This window comes from Triticum dicoccoides, chromosome 6A (genome assembly GCF_002162155.2).
Source record: "Triticum dicoccoides isolate Atlit2015 ecotype Zavitan chromosome 6A, WEW_v2.0, whole genome shotgun sequence".
NCBI lineage: Eukaryota > Viridiplantae > Streptophyta > Magnoliopsida > Poales > Poaceae > Triticum > Triticum dicoccoides.
Window position 1 is genome coordinate 123,678,333 of NC_041390.1, and position 17,296 is coordinate 123,695,628.

Here is a 17,296-nt window from a genome sequence, read left to right on the forward strand (position 1 = left end):
GTTACACTTTGAAAATGCAGGGTTGCGAAACCAACTACGGGATATACTACATCGAAAAAGTGCAACAACAAGGTACACTGAGTACACTAAAGTAGGGGTTTAATACGGGGAAATTACATCATAAACTAGGGGTTTAATACACTCAAAAAACAGGAAAAAGCTACATACAGACACTGAAACAAATTACTCTGAAACTATGGCAAAACCACTGAATGCATGAGGTTGCAGTGAAGCTCTACAGGACAAGGTACAGGGAAACTATATAGGGCAACTAACAGGGTCAAAAATTGCAAAGCAGAACTGCATGCTGATACTCTGTATATCTCGGTGTAACATACACTCCTATTATAGGGGAACACTGAAAAACAAGCATGAAAATTCAGGAAGATGCAGAAAGGAAACATTCGGAACATAGAAATTCAGTAACCAGCGGGATGAACAAACATCAGGGAACAAATACATTACAACATGACGAAATTCAGGGGCTAGAACATCAAAACAAGAGCAGTCATCTACAACTACAACTACAACCCCAAAGAAGACGCCAGAAGATGAAATCTCCCCAACAAACAACCAGAACCCGATCTTCAGAGTCAAGCTATGACATCCACCGCTGAAAACTAACGCCTACTACGCCTACCTCCACATCAACAACAGAGAAACTTACATCAACAGCAGAACACTGCCCCAGGATTTCGCCTACAGAAGCCAAACCAGGTGGGATTTGGCCTACTTCCACAACAAAAAGAGAAGACCACGGCATGGCGGACTACACATGGCGCGCTGCAAGCTCTAACCAAAACTCAGGCGCACAACCATGATGGACTAGAACACCATGGCGGCAACAAGAACATCCCGCGAATAAAAAAAAGACCTACCGGGGATCCATGAAACCCCAAATCACCTGGATCTGGAACTACAGAGCCACGAAAGCACGGGCAAAAACGGGAGAGACAAGGACAAGCAACCAGGGCAGCCGGGGGATGAAGAGGAAAAGGAGAAGAGATCAAAATCCTGCGATGGAAGAGCTCGGAATCGCCATGAAAGAAGGAATCACCTCCCCCACCTCTGCCGCTCGAGCTCTCTACCTCTGCCTTATCAAAAGGGGCATTTGATTTCTTGCCACGATTTACTTTAGAGTTTGACGATAAAATGAGAAAGGGGAACGACACCCGCTCCTAAATTCAAAAACGACAAAAAAACCTACATGCCCGGTCGGGACGGGGCCGGGCCAAGGAAAACGGGTTGAAGCAAAAAACCGCGCCCGATAGGAAAACCAACCCGAAAACCACCACAAACCCAAGACCAAGCGCGAATCTCAGGGCGAGATCGAACGTACACAGAGTTGAATGAAAGCGAATTGAAAAACAGTCGACTCAAAAATAGCAAATCCGAAAGTAATGGGTGGTGGCAGCGGATCTGCTGTTATTGTTGTCGCCTACGACAAAAAAAAAACAAAAAAAAACAAGGTATAATAGCAGACGCCCAAGGCCACGGACAAAGATGTGCTCGAGGCATGTGCCCGCTAGCCCTGTTTGATGATGCACACACATGCAGCAGCAATCTGCGGAAGTCAAAGGCCGAAAAGAAGGGGAGAATATAAAAAAAAGGTACTACTAATACATATACTATTCATCAAATGAATTAGCACAAGTCCCAAAATCTCACAAGGATGTGAGGCCAAAGGATCATCAGTTACAACCATGAGTCGCCTCTGCAAATCGACAAGAGCGACAGGATTTTGCTGCCACGGTACATGCACTGCAGTAACCGGACGGAAGAAAAGTCAAAGTTCAAGAAAAGAGCCACTACCTAGAAGGGAACACGGACATGGATTGATCAAATCAGCCACGACTCGAAAGCGGAGACGGACGCCGGTTCTGCTACTGCCGTGCCACAGGCCGCCTTGCCCTGGCCACGCCGTTTCTCCACCTGCCGCCGGCTCGCAGTGCCTCTCCGCCCTCTGCCGGCTCGCCGCTCCGCCTCACAGGGGCCCTGCCCCGAGCCGTCGGCTGGAGCTTCACCGCCAAGTTGTCTCCACCACCAACGAAGTGGCCTCCGTTGAGTCGGCTTCTGCCTCGCTCCGTTTGTACCACGAGCTGCACCTCACCGTTAGAGCATCTCCAACAGCCGCGCGCAAAAAACCTGTTTACCGCGCGCGTTGCGGCTGGTTTTGCGCGCCCGCCTGCGCTGGCTCCAGCAGCCGTGTTATAATGCAGCGCGCGCGCGCCGCTCCAGCAGAGCGCAAAAATACAGCGCGCGCGACTCGCCGGGCATTTTGCATATATGATATTTTGGAAAAAAAAAATGAACATGTAAAATTTGACACAAACAAGTTGATGAATAAAAGTTCATGCCCACAAGTTCAAAATCATGCCCACAAGTTCATCCAACCAAGTTCAAATGCAAACTAAAGTTCAAGACATGAAAGACACATCAATCTTCATCTTCCTCGTCTTCGCCTTCGTCCTCATCTTCCGAAGACGACTCTTCCGCCTCCGAAGATGAATCTTCCTCCCTCTCCTCATCACACACCGCATCATGTGAAGCTCCGACGGTGTTGGCAAGATCTTCAACGGCATCTTCATGGGAATGTGTGTGAGAAGGCACATCGAAAGACATTGCACCCATGGCGGCCAGAGGTGCACCCATGCCTCCCATGAGAGAAGCAAAACTCATGCCTCCCATGATGGCCATAGCGTCGAAGGGTGCTCCAAAGCCACCCATGCCTCCCATGGCGGCCGGAGGTGCACCCATGCCTCCCATGGCGGTCAGAGGTGCACCCATGCCTCCCATGGCGGCCGGATGTGCACCCATGCCTCCCATGGCTCCGAAGCCACCCATGCCTCCCATGGCGCCGAGGCCACCGCCACCCATTGCACGAACCAAGGCTCTTTTTGGATCAAGACTTCTTGTTGGGCAAGATTGACATACTCTTTTTGCGCCGCATTGAGGTTAGATGTGTCCAAGAAGAATAAGTGCTTCTCCCATTCCAACAACTTAGCTCGCTCCTCGTTGCTCACTTTCCTCAACTCCAAAGCCACCTTTCTCTCCTCGGCCGCCACCCTTCTCTCCTCGGCCGCCAACCTCCTCTCCTCGGCCACGGCATCTTGGTTCCTTGCCATTTTCCTCACCTCATTGGCTTCGACCATTGCCTTCACAATAGCTTCCATAGCATTTTTGAGCTCATCATCTCCTTTTCTCTTCTTCTTTTCGGTTTTGTCTTTCTTGCACCCATCCGGTCGTTTTGGCTTCGAGTATGAAACCGAGTTGGTTGTGGGGCTTCTCTTGCCGTCATCACTTGATGCATCATCCTCCTCCTCATCATCATTCATCTCAATTGCTCGCTTCCATTTGTTGCTCAAATGCAAATCCTCCAAACCATCACGCTTCTTCCATTTCTCATCATCCTTTAACACTTCATAGCAATGAGGCAAGGTAAAGACCCTGCCTTTCTTGATCTTCCCCTTCTTGGTTGTCCTTGTCTCTTCTTTGAACAAGTTTTGTGCAATGTTGTACTACAAGAAAAACAAAACAAGTTAGCACTTCGGTCACCAAAACAAGTATGATGAACATATATGAGATGCCACTTACTCGATCATCCTCATTTGTGCCACTTGGGTTAATCTTGTCAACTGCCTTTTGTACGGCCGCCCACTTTTGACAATCCGAGTTGATTGTCGACCATCGGGACCGAAGTGATCTCTCGAAGCAGTCAATTCCACTCAAGTTGTGAGCATCAAAGTGTTCTTTCATTCTCCCCCAATACGCGTCTCTATTTTGATCACCTCCAATGGATGGATCCCTCGACACTTGCAAATAAGTATGGCATAGTAACTTGTCATCGTTGGTTGAGTAATTGCCCGCTCTTCCTTTCGGCGCCTCGACAATTCCCTCACCCTCCTCGTCCACCTCAAACTCATGGTCTTCGAAATGGATGTCATTGGTTTGAGACCAATGCGAATTGTTGGACCCAACACCCATAGTGGACATGTATGCATCATCGTTGAGACTACAAAGTTTTTTGAACAATGCAAATAAGCTATCTATATGTGATGATGATGCATTGAAAAAATAAGAAGAAAAGAAAAGTTGGAAATTTTTTCACCTTGGGGGCATTTCGTCGAACACGTGGTGCGCGTCGGCGGCCGGCTCAACGAGTGAGCTCGCCGGTGCTTCGGTAGCCGCCGCGGTCGTCGAACGCCCTGCAAGCTTTTTTCCCCTCGCCTTCGTGGTGCCGGAGCCGTCTGCCGCCTTGTTTTTCTTCGCGGATGTTTTGCCCTTCTTCGTCCGCGCCGCATTGGGGACCTTCTTCGACAGTGCGGCGGCGGCACGGGACGGCGCCGGCGCGACGCCACCCGGCGCCGTGGTCATCCGCGGCGGCAAGAAGAGGCTGCGCGCGAGGCCGACGCTCGGCGGAGCTCCGGCGGTGGCGACGCCAGCGCTTCCCGCGCTAGGGTTTTCGGCGGCGGCGGCGGCTGCAGCGGCGGCGGCGGCGGGAGGGGGGGTCGCGGCTGTACAGCGGGGTGAGCGGGGCGCCGGTGTGCGCGTCCATGGGTGGGTGGCAGGGCGCCGGCATCGGCGTGCGCGGGGCGTAGGACGAGGAGAGGAGAGAGTGCGGCGCGAGCGCTCGAGTGTGCCGCGCGCTGTAGCTGGCGCCCGAAATACGCCGCGCAGGTAAGTGTTTTCAACAGCGCGTCCAACCCGTTATAGCGCGCGCGCCGTTTTTGCGCGCCCGCTGGAGCGACCCGCCGTGTTGGGCCCGCGCTAAAACGGCCTAATTTACGGCGCGGCGTTAGTTTAGCGCGGCTGTTGGAGATGCTCTTGCGAGCTTACCTCTGCCCTGCCCTCAACTTGCCGAAGCCACTGCGAGCCGTCATCGCCATGGCCTGCTGCTCTGATCCAAGTCGCCGACTCCGTCCGGAGCCGTTTTCGAGCGCCGCCTCTGTCCAGAGCCATCGCTCCGAATACCGTTTCCGCCGCGGGCTGCTGTGACCAGCCTCGCCGGAGTAGGCCTCGAAGCCCCTGCTGCCTCGTCGTTGTGGCCGCTTCGCTGGCCTCGCCTCCTCTTGGATTCGCTCTGAGTCACCATCACCACTTCTGCTCCGAGTTGGCTTCGAGCCGCCGTGCTGCTGAGCCGCCCGGCTTTGTCCTCTTCCCCTGCCGCAAGCCGCCGCGACCTCCGACCCGATCTCGTGTCGCTTGCCGCCATCTCGGTCTTGAGCCACTTCAGCTGCACTCATTCACAAGTCACGTCGCCGGCGCACCTCTACTCCGAGTCGCTGCTGCGGCCGGGGCCGGCCGCCGTCGCGCCTGTTTTACCCCAAGAGCCAGCTGCCTTCGACCTCGCTCAAGTGCTTTATTGACTCGCCACCATTGCTACCCGTGAGCAGCTCGTCGCCAGTATGGTGCGCCTCTGCTGGACTCCGCCCCTGCGGCTGGTGACAGGCCGCTGGCCTGCTGAGCCGCCGTCTGCCTGAGTCGCCGCTCTGGACTCGTCAAATATCGAGTCAAAGGAGGAAAGGACGGTACCTCGCACATGGATTAATGTACAACTTGATATTATCCAACGATGCATAGCATGGTTCCCTAGATAAAACAGAGGAAGCGAGAGGAATCATACTGATACGTCCGCCCGACAAAACATCCGGTGACATCCCTCTAAGTCTAATTTTATGTGCAGCAAAAGTGGTGCCGTGTTGTGTCTCTGAAGTGTACGTCGGCACCATCATGGACCGACGTCTGCGTCTTCTTACTGATGGAACAGGTGTGCGTAAGTCGCCACCCGTGCAGCTCAATCTACATCAACCCACCGGAGCCGCGTTGAGTCGCCCTTGCCGCTTTGAGCCACCGGGTTTATATTAAGTCGCCGGTCTGCCTGAGCTGCCGGAACTATATTGAGTCGCTGGTCTGTCTGAGCTACCTCTATTGCGATAAACGGGTCATCCATCGTCCAAACAAATCAGGTGATATACATCCGAGTTTGTTTTATTAGCACATGTTGTTTTTGTCAAAGAACAAGTCTGTCTTTGCCTTGGTCTGCAATATTGTTATGCAGGGCAATTATTTATGACATATTATATCTTGGAGATGAAGGCATGTCAACATCTTTGGGCATAGGTGGTCGTCGTTACTCAACGGACTCCCGCACCGGCTTACAATGCCGTGGCCGTTTCTCGCGACCGCGTCGGCTTACAACGCCGTGGCCGTCTCTCACGACTACGCGGGCTTACAACAAGGAGGACAACTTGCCCGTCCGCACCGGCTTACAACGCCACGGCCGGTTCTTCTGTTTGTGCCGTCTCAGATGTTGTGGTCGTCTTTACCGTCCGTCTCTCGCGGCCTGGTCTACATCAACACATCATGCTGCACCTGTCTGCATGAGCTATTTATTGAGTATGAGCAAGTCGCTGCTTGGGAAGCCCGGTTTTCTTCCAACAAATTGGAGGCAAATTATCATGTATTATCAGCCGCCGTCTGCACTGGATGGCTCAATGGGCAGCGCACAAGTCGCCGTCACTACAGTTTGGTTAAACTTCAAACAGCCAGTTGGAAGGAACCATTGGCCGAGTTGCTGACACGGTTCATACGGGATCATTTATAAACCCGCCACAGTCACCTCAACCTTATGTGGATTCACATCGCGCTATCAACGCCAATGATATAGACCTTCTGTTATGGTCAAATATGGAGAATCTCAAGCCAACACCTCGAGTCGTCTTGACACTCGGGGGCTACAATGGTATGACTTGGCAGAATGGGCCGATTTCAATGCATTCAAAAACTCCGGGTCATTGGAGGGAAAATAACCCGGCCCCGGAGATTACTGCTCTATCGATGAAAATTTAAAGACCATCAGAAAAATGTCCGGCTTAAAAAGAAGAATTCCGGATTAAAATCCGGTTCAAGGTAAATTTGTTTCTCACAAAGCTTTGAAACTCTCAATATCCGGTTTAAGAATTTCCGTTTCAAAAATCTATCTCTCGCAAAATTCGAGTTCTCAGATAAAATTAAAGGGACCAAAGAGAGTCTGTGGCAAAGCACAACTCACATATAGGTACCCTGCCTCTATGGTCATTTGGGGGCTTCCTGTTCAAACATAGGTCGTATTCGAACCAAAGAGAACATAGCTGTCGGTACCCTTTTGATTGGCACACTGCCAAACCCACTTGGGGGCTTCTTGATTGTATCCGAATTATAGCTCAACCCCTTTGGGTCCGACGTGGATCATATTCGAATCAACGTCGTTAAACAACTCTCAAGGTCATTTGGGGGCTTCCTGTTCAAACATAGGTCGTATTCGAACCAAAGAGAACATAGATGTTGGTACCCTCTTGATCGGCAACGCCAAAGCCACTGGGGGCTATATGATCGTATTCGAATCTTAGCTTAACCCCTTTGGAACGGTTTACTGATCGTATTCGAATCAGAAGCCTCAAAATTTTGTCTGTTTCTTGTACAGTTTTTTGCAATCGCAGTTATTTGACTTTGTCTTGAGACTTTTTTGATCATATTTGAAAGCATCTAGGGAGTGGCTTTGATTCCACCGGCTTAACCTTGATCAATAAAGTTGTCAGCACATAACAAACATCATATGTGCCGGCTTTTACAGAATTGGGTTCTCACCCTCACTGTCCGGGTCACATAAACTGGCGGTGTCATTCAAAGGATCATAGGGATCTTGTGATCTACTTGTGTGCAGGATAAGACTACATTTGGGTGGTTACTCGCCCTGGCTTTTCATGTTAAGTCGCAGGGCATATGTTGTTTAAACTCTGTGTAGGATTTGCAGAACTATGAGTTATATAAATGCTTAAGTCCAAACTCATCATTAAAATTGATGCTTCAAAATGATTATCCATTCTGGATTTTCTCAAGGGCTATAGGCCACCGGGTTACAAAAATTCTGGCTTACAATGAATGCGCATTAAGTCATCATCGGCTAAGATCCGCCAGGTATTTAAAATCCGGATTTACTTGTCAACCGATGAGGTATTCAAATCTTTAATAGCCAAAACTGGCTGGATTTTCATGATGATATTGAATGATTGAGGTTTTCATACGGGATTATATTATTCAAATCTTGAATAGCCAACATGGCTGGATTTCTATTGTGATTATCAATAACCAGTGTTATGATTGAGGTTTTCAAAGTCGCTTTAGCGCAACGGCTATTATTTTTATCAATGGGCATGATTTATTTTACAATGGAGGAAATAGTCCCGAGTCACTGCAGGCTTACGACCCGGTACTTGGGGGCTACATTGTTCAAATCGAGATTACATCGAATATACAAGTCCCGTGTCACTGCCAGCATGCACCATGGCACTTGGGGGCTAATGCAAAGTCATTTTTTTGCTCAACTTATTGAAGACCCGACTCATCACATTTTAAATGATCCGCCCCTTGGGGGCTACCAATTGCTCCTGTCGGAAATTCAAGGTACACAAGCCTTAATCCATTATATTGAAAGATCCATTATTCAGTTGGTAGAGTACAAAGCTCTTAACCTTGTGGACGTGGGTTCAAGCCCCATGATGGAGATTACATCATTTGATGGTATTATCAATGAATCATATACAAAGTCCCAGCTCAGTAATATCTTATTGAGCCGGCCCTTGGGGGCTACAAGTTGTTGCTCAAGTTTACATGATCATATTTACAAAGTCCCTACTCATTATTGCATAATGACCCGGCCCTTGGGGGCTACACTGGTTGAAATCTTTATGAGCATAAGGCAATTACAAGTCCCATGTTGCTGCAAGCATGACAACCCGACACTTGGGGGCTACAGGTGATGTGCATATAAGGGAGGAATAACTTCAAATTCTCAGTTTTGAGCAAATCAGGTATTATATTATTATCGGAGAAATCTGCAAAGTTTATGACCCGGCGTCATCATAAGATTAACCCGGCATCAGCAACAATTACATGACCCGACATCATTTGTTTATAACCCGACAATTTTGGCAATCATAAATCGGCAAGATCTACATCTTTAAGCCGGCTGAATATCAGATGAGTATTTCAAGACCAATATTTCTTAAGCCGGCGTTTTGGTAGCCGACTCAAGTGGATTATTCTTCACAATATTTCTCTACAAGAGACCAATGTCAGCAAATTGACTCTGAAGCTGGCCTATTGACCCGGACTTTTCAAAAGAAGTATCTGGATTTTTTGCATTGACAAAGTTGAAACATATATGCTAAAGAAGATTTACTATGAGATCATGGACATGTACATATCAACAAGGAAATGACAAGGACTTAAAGATGATCAGGTGCCGGTTCAGGAAAATATTTAACCCAGAGCACAATCTATCAAGTTTGTTCTTGTGTTTATTTTACAGGATCAATTTAACATGGATAAATCCAAATTAAACTGGGGGCTAATGTCGGGGATATACCCCGCGGTATGACCCGGCCGGAAGTATGACCCGGCCGGACTTGGCGCTTCACTGATGACCCGCCGGAGGACTGGCGACTCACAGGTCTGGCGACTCACTGATCAGACGACTCACGATCCTGATGACTCATGGATGACCCCGACGGCGGGTCAGATAGAAGACTAGGCCCAAGGTCTAGAAGGCCGGCTCATGTTATGGTGGACCGGCTTAAGACGGAAGGCATGAGGAATATTTCCTTTACAAGGAAGCAAGACCCGTACTTGTATCCGACTTGTAATAGAGAATAAGTTAGTTCTAATCCTACTAGGACTCTACATGTAAGCCGCCTCTTCAACTTATATAAGAAGGGGCAGGGTTCCCCAAAGAGGGGAAGGAAAAGAAATGATCTCTAAGGCTAGACACAACTAAAGGGGAGCCGGCTTATGCGGCGAATCCCTCATGATCATAATGAGACCTAGCCACAAACAACATGTAGGGTTATTACTGGATGATGTTTCCCAGGGCCCGAAGCTGTCTAAATCCTTGTCTTATGTTGTGTCTCTCGATTCCGCCCAACCCCTCTCAAGCTACCACATAGATGCGTTGGCCTCGCGACTAAGTCCTCACATTAAGGACATCTGCCGTGACAATTCCACGACAAGTCAAGAACATCCTGAAATACCTGAAAAGGACGAAGGATATGTTTCTCATTTATGGAGGTGACAAAGAGCTGGTTGTAAATGGTTATGTCGACGCAAGCTTTGACACTGATCCGGACGACTCTAAATCGCAAACCGGATACGTGTTTTTATTGAACGGAGGAGCTGTCAGTTCATACAGTTCTAAACAAAGCATCGTAGCGGGATCTACATGTGAAGCGGAGTACATAGCTGCTTTGGAAGTAGCAAATGAAGGAGTTCATATCCGATCTAGGTGTCATACCTAGTGCATCGGGTCCAATGAAATTCTTTTGTGACAATACTGGTGCAATTGCTTTGGCAAAGGAATGCAGATTTCACAAAAGAACCAAGCACATCAAGAGACGCTTCAACTCCATCTGGGATCAAGTCCAGGTGGGAGACATAGAGATTTGCAAGATACATACGGATCTGAATGTTGCAGACCCGTTGACTAAGCCTCTTCCACGAGAAAAACATGATCAGCACCAAGGCTCCATGGGTGTTGGAATCATTATTGCGTAATCTAGATTATTGACTCTAGTTCAAGTGGGAGACTGAAGGAAATATGCCCTAGAGGCAATAATAAAGTTATTATTTATTTCCTTATATCATGATAAAAGTTTATTATTCATGCTAGAATTGTATTAACCGGAAACATGATACATGTGTGAATACATAGACAAATAGAGTGTCACTAGTATACCTCTACTTGACTAGCTCGTTGATCAAAGATGGTTATGTTTCCTAGCCATAGACAAAGAGTTGTCATTTGATTAACGGGATCACATCATTAGGAGAATGGTGTGGTTGACTTGACCCATTCCATTAGCTTAGCACTTGATCGTTTAGTATGTTGCTATTGCTTTCTTCATGACTTATACATGTTCCTATGACTATGAGATTATGCAACTCCCGTTTACCGGAGGAACACTTTGTGTGGTACCAAACGTCACAACGTAACTGGATGATTATAAAGGTGCTCTACAGGTGTCTCCGAAGGTACTTGTTGGGTTGGCGTATTTCGAGATTAGGATTTGTCACTCCGATTGTCGAAGAGGTATCTCTGGGCCCACTCCGATTGCCAGAAAGGGTCTAGATTGGTTTTCGGTGGCTACAAAGCCTTGCGACGGCGGAACTTCTGATCTAGGTTCACCCTGAGGGGTTTCGGAATATTTGGGAATTTATAGTGCAAAGAAGGGGCACGGGAGGCCATCGAGGTGAGCATAACCCACCAGGGCACGCCTGGGGTCCCAGGCGCGCCCTGGTGGGTTGTGCCCCCCTCGGGGCACCCCCCAAGTGCAGCTCCGACCCATCGGGTGTCTTTTGGTCCATAAAAATTCTCCAAAAAGTTTCGCGGTGTTTGGACTCCATTTGATATTGATTTTCTATGATGTAAAAACAAGCAAAAAACAGCAACAGGCACTTGGCGCTGGGTCAATAGGTTAGTCCCAAAAATGATATAAAGTTGCTATAAAATGATTGTAAAATATCCAAGAATGATAAAATAACAGCATGAATACTTCATAAATTATAGATACGTTGGAGACGTATCAGGTATATGCTAAGCACGTGGCACAATGCTTCTTCTTAACGGACCCGTGCAATCCCAGCCGTGTTGTCATGAGGGGAGGCAATAGGAACATCATTGGAATGGATGGAGTCACCAACGAGGAAGACTACGACCAGTATGGAAACCCAATGAGGGAAGATGACGATGACGATGAAGTATATGTCAAAAAAGAATCAATACTACATTACCTAAGAAAGATCGTATTCCATGGAAAAGGAAAAGTCACAACGAGGGGCTCAATTATTCTTCAATGAACAAGAAGGGAAAGAAGCTCACTCAAAAACACAAACGTCGACGCTCAGGAACCGTTATCGGTCAAATGATGTAATATATATGTTCCTATTTTGTGTACACATTTAACCGTTATGCATGGGTCAAATGATGTAATATATATGTTCTTATTTTGTATACACATACTTAACCGTCAAATGATGCAATATATATCGCCTTAGTTATATACATTGTATCACCCTCCCTTCGTTCCTACTCTCGAAAAAAATGAAAAGAAAAGAAAAGAAAAGAAAAGGGATAGAAAATAAAGGAAAAGAAAATAGAAGAATCAAACAGGGAAAACTGTTATAGGTACTGGTGTCGGTGTCAAAACTGGCGGATCTCGGGTAGGGGGTCCCGAACTGTGCGTCTAGGCCGGATGGTAACAGGAGACAAGGGACATGAAGTTTTACCCAGGTTCGGGCCCTCTCGATGGAGGTAAAACCCTACGTCCTGCTTGATTAATATTGATGATATGGGCAGTACAAGAGTAGATCTACCACGAGATCGAGGAGGCTAAACCCGAGAAGCTAGCCTATGGTATGATTGTTGATGTGTACGTTGTCCTACGGACTAAAACCCTCCGGTTTATATAGACACCGGAGAGGGTTAGAGTTACACAAAGTCAGTTACAATGGTAGGAGATCTTCATATCCGTATCTCCAAGCTTGCCTTCCACGCCAAGGAAAGTCCCTTCCGGACACAGGACGGAGTCTTCAATCTTGTATCTTCATAGTCCAGGAGTCCGGCTGAAGGTATAGTCTGGCTATCCGAACACCCCCTAATCCAGGACTCCCTCAGTAGCCCCTGAACCAGGCTTCAATGACGACGAGTCCGGCGTGCATATTGTCTTCGGCATTGCAAGGCGGGTTCCTCCTCCAAGTACTTCATAGAAGATTTTGAACACAAAGATAGTGTCCGGCTTTGCAAAATAAGTTTCCACATATTGCCATAGAGAGAATAATATTTACACCAATCTAATCTGCTGACGTATTCCGTAGCGTGTCACACCACGGCCAAGCCTTTATCCGAGTCGTTTCATTATCCCACCTCAGCGCGTCATGCGAGGCGGTTTCCTTGGCACGTCTTGTTAAAGCAGAGATCGTGTCCCCTTATCCCGGGATTCTCATCAATACGGGTGTGGGTAACCCAACCGCTTCTAAGACTCCTAGATTATAGGCAAGTCCAAACGGACATGGAGAGGACGCTTGATTTTCAACCTCTTTATAAAGGGGACAAGGCTTTTATTTTTCCCTCCCGTGCTCAATTGAATCCTCCCCCCACCTCAAGCTCAAACGCCCGAAGTTCAGGTCAGGTGCTCCGAACCTTCAGTCATGTCCGGATCTAGCCTTCAAGGCCGATGGGTGCCTTCCTCCGTCATGGAAGAAGACATCAAAAAGTTGAGGGAGGCCAGATATCTGACCGCCGAGATTTCGCATCGGCTGCATCCCCGAGGGCAGGCCGTCCCCACCCCCGAACCCAACGAGAACGTCGTGTTTGTTTCCCACTTCCTCCGAGGCCTAGACCTTGCCCTGGATCCTTTCGTCAGGGGTTTGATGTTTTACTATGGGCTAGATTTTCATGATCTAGCTCCGGACTCCTTTCTTCATATCACGGCATTTATTATCGTGTGTGAGGCCTTCCTCCGGGTTACCCCTCACTTTGGCCTATGGCTCAAGACCTTTGAAGTGAAGCCAAAGCTGGTTGAAGGGCAACATGCAGCGTGTGGAGGTGCCTCAATACGCAAGATGACGGGAGCTCCGTGGCCCAAAGGTTCCATCCCAGAGGTGTCTGAATTGTGGCAACAGGAGTGGTTCTACATCACGGCTCCTAGAAGTGCCAAGTGGGCGGCCCCCCTGTTTTCCGCTCGGGCCCCCACCACAACTGATGTCATGGATCAGCAGAGGTCTGAGCTGGGGTCCAGTCAAGGACGTGCCTATACTGCAAGGCCGCATTCGAGATCTCTTCAATGGAGATTTCAGTTTGGTTGCGGTGATACAGGTTATGCTGGTTCGTCAAGTCCAGCCTTGCAAATGCTGGCCTCTTCGCCTGTGGGAGTCCAATCCTGAGGGACCGCACGCCATTCAAAATTTTCTCGGCTTGACGCATGAGGAGATGTACAAGTCATTCTTCGGACCTCAGACGGAGTGTCCGGAAATCACCGAGGACGTGGGCCTGAGTAGCAACCGCACCGCCGAACAGGTAAGGCATCTTCCGGCCGAACATACTTTCTCTACTTTGTTACGAAGTTATCTCTGAGAGTTTGCTTTTTGACCAGGACTGGCTAACAAAGGCGAAGTTGATTCGGTGTTCGGCCCCCCTCCCCGAGGGTTTGGAAAATCCGGTATTGGAAAAGATGCTCCAGACCACACCTTGCCCGGAGCCCTTGAAGGAAGATACTGTGGAGGATAATGCGGGCGGACGCGGGCCCCCAACGCTGCCCATTCTAGCCGAGGGATTGAGCGTCTCCATGAGGGAAGGCGACCAGAAGAGGAAAAGGACTGCGCCCGAGGATTCGGAAGCCGAAGCTTCCAAACGGGAGAGGAAGTCTCCCACAGAGGGTCCCACCTTGGGGGGCGCTGTTGCCGCACAAAGTCCGCGGAGGGATCAATTCTCCCACGAGTTGTAAGTGACCCGAAATACCTTTAATAGTATAGATATGCCATTTTGTTCTTCTGAGAAAATAACCATCGCATATATTTTGCAGTTCGGGCCTTAGCCCCTCTCAAATGAGCTCATCTTCGGGGGATCTCCTTCCAGAGATGATGGAGAGTGAAACGCCTCCTCCGGACTCCTCCGTTCCAGAAGCGGGCGACCCTGAAGTGTCGTCGCGGAGGGCCTCTCCGAGTCCGGTGAGGCCAAAAGATAATCCCATTGACCCCCGAAGCTCCCAGTGTCCGGCTCCCGAAGGGAGCAGACAAAAGAGTCCGGCCCCGTCTAGTGTGCGGTCGGATGTTCTGAGGGAGTTGGTGGGGCGAGCAGCCATCTCAGATGAACACCGTGTGATGATGAATACAGTGATGGAGAGAATATCGTCCGCTGAAAGCGGATTGCATGAAGCTTTTATGAGTCTACTGACAGGCTTTGAGGTACGTAAAAGAATGTATGATAATCCTGCACATGCTAGGTGTGCCCTGTGTAGGTAGTAGCCCCTGAGACTCTGGTTGTCGTCGGAAACAACGACCAACAGAGGATCATATTTCCAGGAAATAACCACACTGCCTTTATGTGCAGGTGATGGAAGTTCCGGTGTCTAGCCGGACTAGCGAGTTTGCCCATTTAGAACGACAGTTGGATGCGGCAGACGCCGACATCGAGCTTGTTAACAAAAGGCTTGACGAGGCACAGGGTAAGTGTCAATATCTGGTAAACGCCACATAGGAAGAGTAGCATGATGCCAGTATCTTAAATATGTTGTGACTGCAGATGGAGCTGCCACTGTTGAAGCCTTGCAGGTAGAACTTGCCCGAGCCAAGGAACAAGCGAGGTTAGGTAATGCGGCTGCTGTGAAGGCGGCTGAAGAGTTGCAAGCCGAGAAGGCCGCGCATGGCGAGACCCGAGACAAGATGGCCAAGATGGCGATAGAATTAAAAGCCGCCGCCGACCGTTGCCGGGTTCTTGAAAAGGAAAACCAAGCGAAGGCATCGGACCTTGAGAAGGCTGCTGCGAAGAAAAAGGATCTCCGCTCTGCTATGAGGGCAAAGAAGGAGGAGCTGCGTGAAGCCGGGGATATTGTAGTTGGGAAATCCTTTATGTTACGGAGGAAATTCGGAGATCCATGGTATGCCCCTCTGGATCGGCCGTGGAGTTCGGAGGATGTGTATATGGATTTGGCGGCGAGCACTGCCGATGCGGCCAAGTACTTCCAGGGTCAGGCGGACCGTGGAGTAGACCAGCTGTTTTGGAGACAATTCCATTCTCCCCAGCATCCACTTTCATTGACTGACCAATTAGCCGAATGGGCCGAACTAAATAGGTTGTCCGGACTCTCTATGAGGTCTGTTGTGGATCAGCTATGGCCGGGAAGGCCAAAACCGAACAGCTATTTCAGCTTGGTGCAGCAGGTCCTTGACGTGGTGCCGTGCATTGATGCGATGAGGAGGTCGGCGTGCATAGAGGGCGCACGGATGGCCTTTGCCTGTGTTAAGGCATATTGGGCAGAGATGGATGCTACCAATGTTGCAGCGCGGGATTCGACTATAGGTCGAAAGGCTGCCGAGCACTACTTTGAAGAAGTTCTTGAGGGTGCCCGTTTGATAGAGACCCAGTGCTCAAAAAATATTATGTTTGAGTGATATGTAATCTCATTGTAAGAGAAAATTTTTATAAGGCTATTTCTATACTTTTGCCTGAAAGTAATATGATGCCTCCTGGGCGGCCGTTTATGTATACATGTGTATAACCTGAAAGATTGCAGTCGTCGGCTTCAACCCTCACGCATATGATGCGGAGGTGCTCGCAAAAACACGCATTCACACTTAACCCAACGTCTTGGTCCTATTAAGGAGGTGATAGCGGGCGAGCGAGGCAACCGGACTATAATGCTTTAGCACTTTCACTTAGCCATAGGAGTTTGACAGTGGGGCTACTAGATAGCCCCTGGTGGCTCCGCACTCTCCTGATCTCGGGGTGCGTACATGCCTGGCCGGGAAACGGCCCTTTGTTAAGGCGGAGGAATTCTAGCATTCCCATAGGTCATCGAGTGGTTGACCAGTCTCACGCTATATCATGACAGTCAGTTTTCGGCTTTCTCTACTGAGGTGCTCGTCCGGATGAACCAGGGCACAATCGCAGCAGTTCTCCTGGTGCTACCTTAGCCGGTAAGGTGGAACGTAAGGCACCAAAACACAGGAGCCGGGCAAACCCAACATTTGACCAAAGACAATGATTCAGAGCTGATGCATATAGGGCCAAACTCGCGACGCCGAACACTCCCTAAGGTATTCGGTCTTTGTGGTATAAACCGGGCCTTAATAGTGGCCTTTGTAAGAAGCCCCATGTGTCCAGGTACGTGCATTGTTCTGGCATGGCCACATGCCAAGACGTCAGCATCCTTCTCAACGGTGGATATGTATCAACAAGAGACAGTAAAAAAGGTTTACGCAGGGTCTTAATCTAAAAAGAATCCTTGGAGCGGGTCCCTGCTGCACGTCTGCGCCCGTGTCCCCGTTGTGCCGTATCCTGGACGGGTGTAGCACGATGATCGTCTGTAAAAGGGAGGAAGTTAAGTAAAAAATGTTGGAAATATGCCCTAGAGGCAATAATAAAAGCATTATTACTATATTTCCTTGTTCATGATAATTGTGTTTATTCATGCTATAATTGTGTTATCCGGAAATCGTAATACATGTGTGAATAATAGACACCAACATGTCCCTAGTAAGCCTCTAG

The 17,296-nt window shown here is 48.9% G+C and overlaps 1 long non-coding RNA gene across 1 annotated transcript in view; it reads right to left on the reverse strand.

Moving 5' to 3' along the window:
* The window catches only part of LOC119315926, a 5,134-nt gene extending 3,975 nt beyond the window's left edge, over positions 1–1,159 (reverse strand). Inside the window, exon 1 of the long non-coding RNA XR_005152814.1 lies at positions 1,058–1,159. This is a non-coding gene — a long non-coding RNA (uncharacterized LOC119315926). The remainder of the gene's footprint in view (positions 1–1,057) is intronic.
* Between the last annotated feature and the right edge of the window lie 16,137 nt (positions 1,160–17,296).